Source organism: Orcinus orca, chromosome 17 (genome assembly GCF_937001465.1).
Source record: "Orcinus orca chromosome 17, mOrcOrc1.1, whole genome shotgun sequence".
Lineage (NCBI taxonomy): Eukaryota > Metazoa > Chordata > Mammalia > Artiodactyla > Delphinidae > Orcinus > Orcinus orca.
In genome coordinates, this window is record NC_064575.1 from 40,734,335 (window position 1) to 40,748,127 (window position 13,793).

At 37.7% G+C, this 13,793-nt stretch overlaps 1 protein-coding gene across 7 annotated transcripts in view; it reads left to right on the plus strand.

Annotated features, from left to right (window-relative positions):
• LOC117199116 (uncharacterized) overlaps positions 1-13,793 on the plus strand; it is a 287,008-nt gene that overhangs the window by 74,360 nt on the left and 198,855 nt on the right. The gene's annotated exons all lie outside the window — the stretch shown is intronic.

The following is a 13,793-nucleotide window of genomic DNA, read 5'->3' on the forward strand; positions in this document are numbered from 1 at the left end:
CGGGCCTCTCACTGTTGTGGCCTCTCCCGTTGTGGAGCACAGGCTCTGGACGCACAGGCTCAGCGGCCATGGCTCACGGGCCTAGCCGCTCCGCGGCACGTGGGATCTTCCCGGACCGGGACACGAACCCGTGTCCCCTGCGTCGGCAGGTGGACTCTCAACCACTGCGCCACCAGGGAAGCCCTAAGGAGATGTTTTAAGTGAGGCTATTATGTGATTTTCAGACACCGCCATATGTAATTGACTATATACTATCCCATTACAGGAATAACTTCCAGTACTCATACTGACTACTCTACTGACTTAACCTAGCACAAGACACAGAAGCATAAGGACAAAAACCACCTTACAATATAGCCATGTCTTGCACTTCACAGCTCTCAAAGCATGTGCGTTTGAAGAAGAAAAAAAGAACTGAAAAGTACAAAACCAGAAGCTATTCTGTGGAAAATTATTTCAATCATCAGGCATGTGAAAGATAAGTCAAAGATTCAGTTCTCATCAATGCTTAGTCAAAACGGAAATTTTCTTCTGTCAAGAATATACTCCAGGGGCTTCCCTGATGGCGCAGTGGTTAAGAAGCCACCTGCCAATGCAGGGGACAAGGGTTCGATCCCACGGAGCAACTAAGCCGGTGTGCCACAACTACGGAACCTGCGCTCTAGAGCCCGTGAGCCACGACTATTGAGCCTGCAAGCCACAACTACCGAAGCCTCCGTGCCTAGCGCCCGTGCTCTGCAACAAGAGAAGCCACCGCAATGAGAAGCCTGTGCACCGCAACAAAGAGTAGCCCCCAGTCCCTGCAAGTAGAGAAAGCCTGCACACAGCAACGAAGACCCAACACAGCCAAAAATGAATGAATGAATGAATGAATGAATATACTCCATCAACAATGTGTGTAATGGAATGGTGTGAATGAGTATTTTATCAGAATCCCTGTAATGCACAAACCTATAGCAGTACTGAAATCAGTAATGCATTTATAATAGTAAATACTTATGAGGAAGTAATCCATAGAGGTTTTCTCAAAGTTAACAATGAAAATTAATGTGACATTATCAATAATAAATTGTGAAGCTGAAATAAACTTTTCTAAACTATTAATAACTAGAAGCAAATTCTAATCAACCATGTTACAAGAAATCTATGTCTAAAAACTACAAAGTTTATTTCTTAAAATTTTATTTTGAAAATACATAAACTGTCATATGAGGAGGCAGTTAAAGAATATATAGCTAAAAGAGTGGGGGAAAAGCTTTATAGAGACACATCTGGCAGTAGTTCATTTTTAAATGTCATTTTTCTAGATTTTGTGACACCTATAGTATTGATATTTGAAAGCATTTAAAAAATTGTAATTTGAAGATTTGCTACTTCCAGGTAGAATAAAATATTTTGAAGCAAAACAACGTTTCCACTGAGAAAAACAAAAAAAGCCAAATAAAATAGCCAGCATTCAATCAAAAAGTTCTAGACAAACCAAGAGATAGAATCATATGGCTAAAATTCTAAGAAAAGAGCAGATAATACAAAAATATTTATATAAGATATTGTGTATCTTTATCAGGAAAAGTCTTTATCAAGAAAAGACTTTAAAATCATCAGAATTAATATTATATTTTATTTATTTGTATATTATATTTATATAGAGATATTTATATATTTATATAAAGAACTTAAAGATAAAGCCCTAGTTAAGGCAGTGACAATAGCAGTAGCAGTGGGAGTGAAAAGAAATGGTTATATTCAAGCATACTTTGTCAGGAAAAGTCCAAGATCAAATGTCTGACTGCATACATGGGATGGATAGACGGAGTGGGAAAAATCAAAGTTAACTATAGAGGTTCTAGTGAAGATGGGGTTGCCGTCACCCAACCCAAGGGGCTGCGATCATCCCCAAGGTCTAGGAGACTCAAAGGGAAGGTCATGGTCAGAGGCAAAGTTAATTGGTGGGAAAATAAGACTCCCAGTCTCTCCATCTCCTTATACCAGTTTTTTTTTTTTTTAACATCTTTATTGGAGTATAATTGCTTTACAATGGTGTGTTAGTTTCTGCTTTATAACAAAGTAAATCAGTTATACATATGTCCCCATATCTCCTCCCTCTTGCATCTCCCTCCCTCCCACCCTCCCTATCCCACCCCTCTAGGTGGTCACAAAGCACCGAGCGCATCTCCCTGTGCTATGCGGCTGCTTCCCACTAGCTATCTATTCCTTATACCAGTTTTGTTTTTCTGCTCATATACGTAGCAGCATTTCATTCAAGGGGAAAGTCATTGATCTGACTGGTCAAATTAAACAACATAGTTCACGGCACATTTACAATGCTTAGTTCCTCCACAATTTAGAAAGTCACATTCACAATTTCCCTCTTCCTACGCCGTGGAACACATTGGCCATTCCTCCAAAGTTTCCACTCCACAGAGTGGACCAGAGATGACGTGAGCCCAGAACTGAGAGCTTGGCATGAGACGGTGTCAGCCCCACGTAGAGCTCTGGCATAAGTTATAACCCATCGCAGCTCTACAGAGAGCTCTGCATGGAATCCTGGGAGTAAACTCAGCCATAATAATGTGATTCTGTTTTTCATTTGCTTTTCTTCCTTGCTTAACTTTCCCTGGCCACTCTGACAAACAAACTTTCAGGCATTCCTGGGCCACTCACTAACTTTATTCCATTTAATCTCATCCAGATTCCCAAGAAAATTACTAACTATAAGGAGGGATATTTGGAACATGGTGAGTTTTAGTTGCCTGAAATATACAGGTCATTGAATCCAGTTAAGTAGCAAATTATCTGGATCTCAAATATGCCAGTAGAATAGCAGACTAAGCTCAATTTAATGTACTCTTACTGGAGACACATGTAAATTCTGGGTCAATTTTGAAAAAGTTAAAAGCACATAGCTGAGATTAAAAGAAAGAAAGGAACACCTGCATGTTTCAGAAAGTAACAGAGAAATTAAATCCAGAGAAAGAAGAGCGGACTGATGTCTGTGGGTTCCGTTCCTTAGTATAGGCCTTATGTAAATAGGGGCTGGAGCAAGAAATCTAACATTACCTTGTGGCCAGGAATTTATAGACTCAGGATGGAACAATATTGAGAAGTTGGTACAGATATCCTACAGAAATTTCAGGAGGAACTGCTTAGTCCATTAAGAGGGCCAAGGGCGGTGGTGAGGAAGATTGATATCTCTTGAAAACCTTCAGGTACAGAAAACAGCAACACCTCTGAAAAGTAGGCCTCTCCTTTCCAGCGTTGTGATGGCCAGGTTGTCACTAACCTGTAAGGCCCTGTATGAATCAGAAACTGCAAGGAGAGTAATTCAAAGAAAAACAGATGCAGGATGGGTGTGGCAATAAATCCTAGGACCCTATCAGAAACAAAATTAAAACCACTCTAAAGGGAAATTTTAACAAACCAGGGCAGATAGTATCCTAACCAGAACAGAATAATAATTCTGAGGAAGTTACTTTAGTTATTTAAGTAATATTCAATGCATTTCCATGGCCAGGCCCTTTTGAAGAATTCTAAAACATATACAAACAATTCGTTTACATCTTCTATATCCCACCATCCAGAGCAAAATTCACTTAAGTACTGTACTGGTGGAAATTGGGCAGCACTATGGAGACAATAAAAAGGTGTTTACCATCAAAAAACGTCAAGGTAAGAAAGATAATGTCTAATTTTTAATTATCCTGTGGTTTATTGAAATCTTTTGGAAACCCAAAATAGAGAAAACCTAGGAGGCAATGAAGACTTAAATCTTTAGAGATTTATCAACTCATCTATAAAAGCTTTATTAATCTCTTCTTTTAATACCATTCCTGAGAGGTATAAATGTGTCCAGTGATAGGGTTGAAGAAGCCTGAGAGAATTTCAATTGTTTACTATTCTTGGTCAGCTATTAAGACCTTTCAGGAGCATCTTGATTTTCATGGCATCATCCAACAAAAAGCAGGATATTTTACAGAAAGTCCTGGTCCACTTTTTGGCTTGCTTTTGTGTTTATGTTTTTGGTTTTCTCACACTGGGCGGTACATTAGGCTACCTATTGCACACTCCCTCATTCATGCATGCATTCATTCAAACAATATTTACTGAGTTGAGATATTTAATTAACACCCAATAAATGATGTTTAGATGAATGAATGCGCTTTTTATCAAAGTAAGTGTAAGTACTGAGAAAAATTACAGAATGTATGATCCCAGCCCCACAAAAGCGTATAATTGTGTTGAGGATATAACATATGCTGGTGAAATAACTAATATATCATATTGGACAGTTTCTAAGTTCAAAAATGAGTTTTTGTAAATAATCAGAGCCTAAGGAGGACAAAGAAGGGACAGTTCATTATGGGTTGAATCTATCAATAAATGTACATTTCAGATGAGATTTGAGATTGACCTTAAAGAAAGAAGAGGACTTAGATATATGAACAGAGAACAAAAAAGGCATGGTGATAGCATGTGCATAGATAGTGTGGCCAATATTTATGTTCTTCATTAAAGACAGTCAGAGATAACCCAAATGTAACTGTTTCCATGGGTCCATTCTCAGTACCCAAACAAAACGGCAAATCCTATCTTAGTAAAACTAATGAAAAACACAGTCTTTAACGAAGACATTGTGAAGGAAAGGGGGAGAGAAAGGCTTGCGTCCCACACCACACAACAAAACTTATTTAATTATTTGTTTCATTTTCTCCCTCTGAAAATTTCCTCTCCCCCTCTCTGTACATCTCTCTTCTCCCACATCTGGCCACACTCTACCAGCCACCTTTCCAGATCTTTCCAGAACTCTCCATCCTAGTTTCATTATGCCACAAGTTGAACATCTCACAGGTCTCCAGGATGCATCCTCATCACTTATTCCACAAAGACAAACAAAGGACACTTCTCAGGATCAAGTTTCTTGGAAGGAAGAGGTCATGAGGAGTGATTATAAATAACGTAAGGTGGAGAGCAGTGACTTAAAATACCATTTTTCCTCTTAGAATGTGAATACAGGGAACTTTGGGAAACTAGAAAATCTAGAAAGGATTCATTGATAATTGTTTATTTTCAATGAATAAAATAAAATGTAATAATACGGCTAAACTCTGACAGATTAACTTTTTCAAAAGTTGCTTTCACACACCTTCACTATTGGGATGTTTGATAAACACATCTTTCTTCTTTATTTGCAGATACTGGCACCAAACTTTCAAACAATAAGAACCTTCCCATAAGTCCCTTGCCAGGCAAGATTAAGGTATAACAATCCAAACAGATTTTTGAAGAAGATAACTGGTTGAAAGCACAGGAAAAGAGCTGGGTTGCTCTTTTTCAACGGTCACATGATGAGTAATGTGGGAATTGGTTTACAAAGTCTCTCTCCATGAGGGGCTAAGGTTAAGATTAGAACTTCTGAGGCCAGAAGAGCAAAATAACTACAACAACACACATATTTTCAAGAGCCGCCCTTTGGATGTGAGGGATTGATTTTTCCCACGCTTTTTTCAGCAACCCAACTGGTGTCTTTATTAAATGACATAAGGGAATACAGTGTGGCCAAGAAGGCTTAGATTTCCTTAGCCGCAAGTCAGATATTCTCAAGTGACTGTCCACTCAAATTAAAAAGAGAGATTTACAAGAGGAAACTGGATACAACTGAGTGTACTTTTATTTCAACCCTTTATCTGAATGCTTTGTTTTGATTTCAGTTCTCCACTGAAGTTGCCTACATTAATATATTTTTAAGAACATTTCCTTAAGTTGAAGTATTCATTCAGTATATTCATTTACTATAATTGAGAAAAGCCAAATGACTTAGGCAAATTCATTTCTATATTGCCACAGCAGTGTATTGTGAACTAAATGACACCTGGCAGTTCTTTACTCAGATACTAACTCAATTAGAAGGCAGAACAAGGATACCTACCCATTGAGGGAAGGAAAGGTCACTTAGCCTCTGTAGCTGTCTTAGGTCTCTTATCATCACAGTAACAAACTGAAGACTAAAAACCATACGATCATCTCAATAGATGCAGAAAAAGCTTTTGAAAAAATTCAATATCCATTCATGGTAAAAACTCTCCAGAAAGTGGGCATACAGGGAACATACCTCAACATAATAAAGGCCATATATGACAAGCCCATAGCTATCATACTCAATGGTGAAAAGCTGAAAGCATTTCCCCTAAGATCAGGAATAAGACAAGGATGCCCACTCTCACCACTTTTATTGAACAGAGTTTTGGAAGTCCTAGCCACAGCAATCAGACAAGAAAAAATAAATAAATAAAAGGACTCCAAAATGGAAAGGCAAAAGTAAAACTGTCACTGTTTGCAGATGGCATGATACATAGAAAATCTGAAAGACACCATCAAAAAACTATTCGAGCTCAAACATGAACTTGGTAAATTTGAAGGATACAATAGATTTCTATATATAAATTTTGTATTTCTATACACTCACAGTGAACTATCAGAAAGAGAAATTAAGGAAACAATCCCATTTACAATCGCATAAAAAAGAATAAAATACATAAGAATAAACCTGCCTAAGGAGGTAAAAGACCTGTACCCAGGAAACTATATGACACTCATAAAAGAAAGGAAAGATGACACAAACAGCTGGAAAGATATACCATGGTCACGGAGTGGAAGAATTAATATTGTTAAAATGACCATCATACCCAAGGACATCTACGCATTCAATGCAGTCTGTATCAACATATCAAGGGCATTTTCCACAGACCTAGAACAAATAATTTTAAAGTTTGTATGGAAACACAAAAGATCCTGAATAGCTAAAACAGTCTTGAGAAAGAAGAACACAACTGGAGGAATCATGCTCCCTGGCTTCAGACTGTGCTACAAACCTACAGTAATCAAAACAGTATGGTACCGGCACAAAAACATCCATCACTGGAACAGAATAGAGAGCCCAGAAAGAAACCCATGCACTTATGGTCAATGAATCTATGACAAAGGAGGCAAGAATATGCAATGGAGAAAAGTCTGGGCTTCCTTAGGGATGGTTTCATCAATTAATTTGTTTTCTTAAATGGACCATACTTTTCCATGTCTTTGTATACCTTGTGAGTTTTTTGGTTGAACATTTGGCTTTCAAATATTATAATGTGGTGTCTATGGAAATCAGATTCTCCCACTTTCCCAGGGTTTTCTGGGCTTTGGATTGTTGAAGGCTGTAGTAGTCTGTTTGTTTAGGGGCCTTTCCAAACTAGTTTTGCAATGAGTGTACTCCTTATCGTATGTAGGCACTGAAGTCTCTGTTCCTTTAGTTCATGTTTAGCTAATGTTTTGACAGAGATGTCCTTGAATTCCCACACCTAAGACAAACAAAAACAAATATACACAAGCACATCCACATGCACACTCAAAACCACACACCTCTCCCCATTGTGCAGATTGCTGGATCACTCCTTCAACATTTAGCTGACCTGCACTGAGGTCAGGGCTCAGCCCATGGTAAAAGCTTAGAGACTCCTCTGGTGTTTTCAGAACATGCATCTTATCTTGAGTATGCATGTGGCTTTCTTAATTTCTCTGGACACATACTTTTTGTATGTTCTAAGTTCCCAAAGAATCTCCCCCAACTTTTGCTCCTGCATCTTATGTGGTCTATTGTATTTCAATGCACAGTCTTCTGCCCCAGCCATCTCTGCTTTGTTAGTTCACCTTGCACTTTTTTTGAGCAATGACCGCTGCTTTTCCAGACTGTGTTCCAGGTTAGCTAAGACAGAGATAAGCATCTTGTGTCAGTCCTTCAGGTAGCTCCCAGACAGGTTAGAACAGATACACATAATAATCCGAGAGTATGGTCTCTTCTGCTCTCTCCTGAAGCAGGATTGAGGGCCCCATACTAGGAATGGTCTGCTGCTACTTTAAGACTATCACTGCATTAAGACCCTACCACTTTAAGACCATCACTACACTAAGAGTAGATGGGGCAAGGGCAAGTAAAAATGCCACAAAGCTTTCCTGCCATTTTCAAATTGCCTCTTCCCTGGTTCAGTATGTGTTTGCTTGCTGTAAATCTTTGCCTGATTTCAGGACTAAGAGAAACTCAAGGAACGCCACAACAAGAAACAGTATAATCAAACTCTCAGATGCCAAAAGACAGAGAAAGAATCTTTACTCCCAAAGGAGAAAGAAAAAACAAATTTGTTACAAAGCAGGGATCCTCAAAAAGGTTCATAGCTAATTTCCTATCTGAAACCACGGAAGCAAGAGGCCAGACATATTTAAAGTGCTGAGAGAAAAAAACTGTCCACCAAGAATTCTATATTTGGCCAAACTGGTTTCAAAACTTAGGGAGAAATTAACACATTCCCAGATGAACAAAGGCTGAGGGCGTTTGTTTTACAACTTCCTAACACTGCCCTAGGACAAATGCTAAATTGAACCTTCAGGTTGAAATGAAAGGACACTAGACAGCAACTCGAAGCTGTATAAAGAAATAGAAATCTCCAGTAAAGATAAATACATGGGCAGATACTAAAGCCAGTATTGTGCTACTGGCTTGTAACTCTACTTTTTATTTCTTACATGATTGAAAAAACAAATGCATAAAATAATCATAAATCCATGTTATTGGGCTCACAAAGTATAAAGGTGTAATTTGTGACAACAATAATGTAAGGAGGAGGAATGGAACTGTAGAGGAACAGAGTTTCTGTGTGCTATTGAAGTTGGTTTCAATTCAAATGATATTGGTTGAACTTTAGAAGGGTAAATGTAATCTTCTTGATAACCACAAAGAAAATATCAATAGACTATATGCAAAAAGAAATGAAAAAGGAATCAAGAGTTCACTACAACAAAATCGGCTAAGCACAGAGGAAGTCAGTAATGGAGTAAATGAGGGGCAAAAAATGCATAAGACATACAGAAAACAACCAGGAAACAGAATTAAGTTCTTCCTCATCAGTAAGTTTTGAAAAAGTGGATTAAGCTCTCCAATAAAAAGATAAATATTGGCAGAGTGGACCTTAAAAACATCCATAATCCAAGTATATGCTGTCCGCAAAAAACTCACTTGATTTCAAGAGACACAAGTTGGTTGAAAGTTAAAGCACAGAATAAAATATCCCATGCAAATAGTAACAAAAAGAAAGAAAGAGAGAGAGAGAAAAAGGAAGGAAGGAAGGAAGGAAGGAAGGAAGGAAGATAGATCTGGGATGGCTACGTTAATATCACACAAAATAAACTTTAAATCAAAAACTATCACAAGAGGAAAAGGAGGCCACTATATGTTGATAACAAGTTCAATCTATCAAGGAGATATAACAACTATAAACATATATGTACCAAACATCCCCCAAATATGTGAAGCAGACATTGACAGAATTGAAGGAAGAAATAGATAGTTCTAAAATAATAGTTGGAGATCAATACCTTGCTTTCAATAATGGATAACACATCTAGACAGATCAGTAGAGAGGTAGGGGGACTGAATAACACATTTAACCAACTAAACCTAACAGCCATATATAGATCACTCCACTCAACAACAGCAGAATACACATTTTTCTCAAGTACACATGGAACATTCTCCAGGAAAGACCATATGTTACGCCACAATACAAGTACCAATACATTTTTAAGAAACTGAAATCATACAAAGTATCTTCTTTAGCCACAGTGAAAGGAAGGTAGAAATCAATAACAGAACCATTGGTAGCCATTTCCCATCATGCCTGCCACACATGATATAAAGCAATGAAGGGGAAAACATAATTGACCATTTAGAAAAGTGGGAAAGAGGACATACCATTGACACAGAGTGTGTGCTGTTTCCCGTTCTCAGGGATAGAAATAAATTAGCATCATTTATTCATTAGTGTGTTAATTTCTTGGTCAATCATTGCACAGCCAGTGTTTCTGCCTGATGGGAAGATTTCCTATACTCAGTGTTGAGTGGAGACAACCTTGAAAGGGACATTTAAAAGGATTATACTGTGATGGGCTTAGCAGTACCCTTCCTCCTATGCCAGTATTTAGGCTGGGGTATTTCCATGCAGTGTGTACAATCGTAGGCCCCAGGTCACCAGAATTTAGTTGGATTCGTTTTGTTAATACATTCCCTCAGTACTTTGTCTTTTATTTCACTGTTGCATTTACTTCATTCTTTATTATCACTGCGAAACAACTTTGTTTCCTGTTCAGATGCCAAAAAGTGGATATCAATACCTCCTGAGTTTTACACATCACAGATCTGTTTTACATATCAGAGGCAGAGACAGCAACTATTTCCAATGACTTTGAGACATGCTTTGAACATGTGATTAACATGTGGAGTGTTGAAATGTGTGTCGAGCTCATTACACTTGCTCTAAAAGGTTTCAAACTGCAAAGATTTAAAAATCTTTATCTTTGAATAGTTTTCCTGTGCTGTCCCTTTGTGTCAGACTGTTAATGTGCAGTCTGGCACCTTTAAATAATGTGGCTTTGTAACCAATTATTTACATGTTGTTTTATCCACAGAGAATCTTTTTTTTAAAAAAATAAATTTATTTATTTTTGGCTGTGTTGGGTCTTTGTTGCTGCACATGGGCTTTCTCTAGTTGGGGCGAGTGGGGGCTACTCTACATTGTGGTGTGCGGGCTCCTCATTGCTGTGGCTTCTCTCGTTGCGGAGCACGGGCTCTAGGCACTGGGGTTTCAGTAGTTGTGGCACGCGGGCTTCAGTAGTTGTGGCTCATTGGCCCTAGAGCACAGGCTCAGTAGTTGTGGCGCACGGGCTTAGTTGCTCCGCGGCATGTGGGATATTCCCAGACCAGGGCCCGAACCCATGTCCCCTGCACTGGCAGGAGGATTCCCAACCACTGTGCCACCAGGGAAGTCCCCACACAGAGAATCTTAAGGTCAAAACATACAACTCGATTAACTACACGTCCTCCTGTTCACATTTCCCTCATCTTTTCTTCATCTTCTGTCTATGTTTCCTTGGCCCTGTTTATATTAAGTGCTTTTGCCATTATATTTGATTGTCTGTATTCAGGTGAGTTACCACAATGCTTTATGAGACATGGTAGGATATAAATGCATTTAAGTTATATATATATATATATATATATATATATGTGTGTGTGTGTGTGTGTATATATATATATATATGTAGTTTGCTTGAGTGCAGTGTTTTTTGTTTTCTGTACTGAATTCATTAGCATGGGTCGGTATAAAATTTAGCATAGGTCAATATGTAATTTGTAAACTAATAAGGTCTTAAAAGTGAGGAATTAAGTCTTTTAAATTTAATTATTTATTGTAAAGAGCAGAATAGCATACATAAACAGGTGCCTAAGGAAAATTTGTATTCTAATATGGAACTCTCACGAACACTTTTTTTTTCTTCTAATGGTATGATAGTAGGCCATTTGATTATTTCTATTTTTATGGCTTTAACTTTAGAACAATGAAATATTCGTAAATTTTAAAAAAGTATTTTTCTTTATTTGATGCGGGTGGGATACTGGAGAAATGAAAGGTCAAACACCTATCGAGGAATCCATACTTGTCTATATATTGTGTACTTTTATTTCAAGAACTGATTTAAAATTCCTAAAAGGATGCTATAATAAGTTATTATGCCATTTTACAGACTGAATTAAGTCAATTTCAGGGAGGTATGAAACTTGCCTAAGGCTATCCAGCTACCAAGCGGTAGAAGTGAGAATTAAATCCAGGTATACCTATCGCCAAAGTTTCTGTTCATCACTTTACATCATCCACTTTTAATAGCCAATGCTTTCCTGCTTACAAATATGACTGAGGTTGCCAGACAGTCAACATTCCTTTTTAATCAGATAGAAAAATTACTGTTGACTCTCTAAAGACATATTCCTTTTCCATTAAGTGACTTTAGTTGTTCAAATGATACTTCCAGACAGTAGTAATCATACAGTTGGGGACTAAGAACAGAACTCGGGGATGTGTCTAGCAGTCAGTAAAGACCAACTGGGCTCACTGATGATATTTACGGTCATTTACGGTCATTTCCTCTAGACTAACATAATCTTATTAATAAGACCCTAATAATTCACAGCAGTGCCCTTGCCTGATTGTTTGTTCTTCTCCCTCTATCACTCTCTCTTTCCCCATATTATTATTATTTTTGGCAATTTTTGGTGAATTAAATTCAGGGATTAGTACTCAGGAGTACTCGTCACAAAAGCAGAGAATCTTAGCTCACACCAAAGGAAGAAAAGAGAGAAAAAGTATAAATTATATGAATACACACACATACACACATGTGCCAACTATATGCTGCACTTCTCCAAAATCTATACGGTATCTGCACATTTACTGTATATTAGCAGTAAGACCAGAAATGAGCGTAACGCTCTGTTTACAAGGCACAGAAAAGAGACCCAAATATGGAAATTACTAGCAATGAGAATGGGGAAGAAAGACTACAACAAGGAATGTAGATGATATTTTTGTTTCCTAGCTATGATGCCAAATATTGAACTTTCAACTTGAGACAAGGAGGCCATAAAAAGTTGTATGAGTTTCCTAGAGCTGCCATGACAAAGTACCAGAGACTGAGGAGGTTAAACAACAGAAATTTACTCACTCACAGGTCTAGAGGCTAGAAATCTGAGATAAGGTGTCAGCAGGATTGATTTCTTCTCAAGTATCCCTTCTTGGTTTGTAGATGCCATGTTTTCCTTTTGTCTTCACATGGTCTTCTCTCTGTGCATGTCTGTGTCCTAATATTTTCTTTTTATAAGGACACCAGTCATAGTGGATTAGAGCCCACCCATTTGACCTCATTTGACCTCAGTTACCTACTTAAGGGCCTTATCTCCAAATACAGTCATATTACCAGGTATTGGGGGTTAAGACTTCCACATATTAACTTGAGCAGGACACAATTCAGCTGATAATAGAAGATAAGAGTAATTTAAGCAAGTAAGTAATTTAAGAGTAATTTAAGCAAGTAAGTAACTATTTAAGAGTAATTTAAGAGTAATTTAAGCAAGTAAGTAACTATTGTTTACAGTGAGTTGCTTAAGGATATGAATTTACTCAAGAAAACGAAGAAGAAATTACATAACACTGTACGTTATATAAAGATATTAAATTAATCATCATAACATCCTGTGAGATGGGCATTAAATTAGACTAAGCAAGATGAAGCAACTTATCCAGAATTGTATAGTTGGTACTTTCCAGAATTTAAACCAGGTATTTTCCCAGTTCCACTCTACGTTATATATTCATTTCATTAGTTGAAATGAATTTTGAGTCTTCATTTTGCTTAGTTTCTGAAGTTACATGGGGATAGAATGGAGTTGGATCTTTTCAGTGACATTCACACATGGGGAAGGAAATTGAGTCCAGAAGCTTCAGCAATGTTTCCATGGAGAACACTAACAACAGAACCAGAAACACCGTTATCCTTTTGGTTCAGTGATCTTTCCTGAAGCACTACAAGAATCAATCTTAAGAAGCCCAGTGCTTTCCAAACTTTCACCAATGGGCTCTGTAGGGTCCTCTAACAGTATCTAAGAGACTAACTAGTTTCACATCCCAAGCCACTTAAGACAAGGAGTTCTGATTGTTCTCTGTGAGGAAATCAAGTGACAATCATAGCTGGTGATTTAGGATAGTTTCTTCAGGGCCCAGGCAAAACCTAATACACAGTAATAATCATTGTTAACTGCATCTTTGACAAGGATTAATCAGGTATCAAAGAGGTCTATAAATTGGGAGAAATTATGATCAAAGAGAAACACAGACCACAGATATTTAATTAATGCTCAATTATTTATGAGT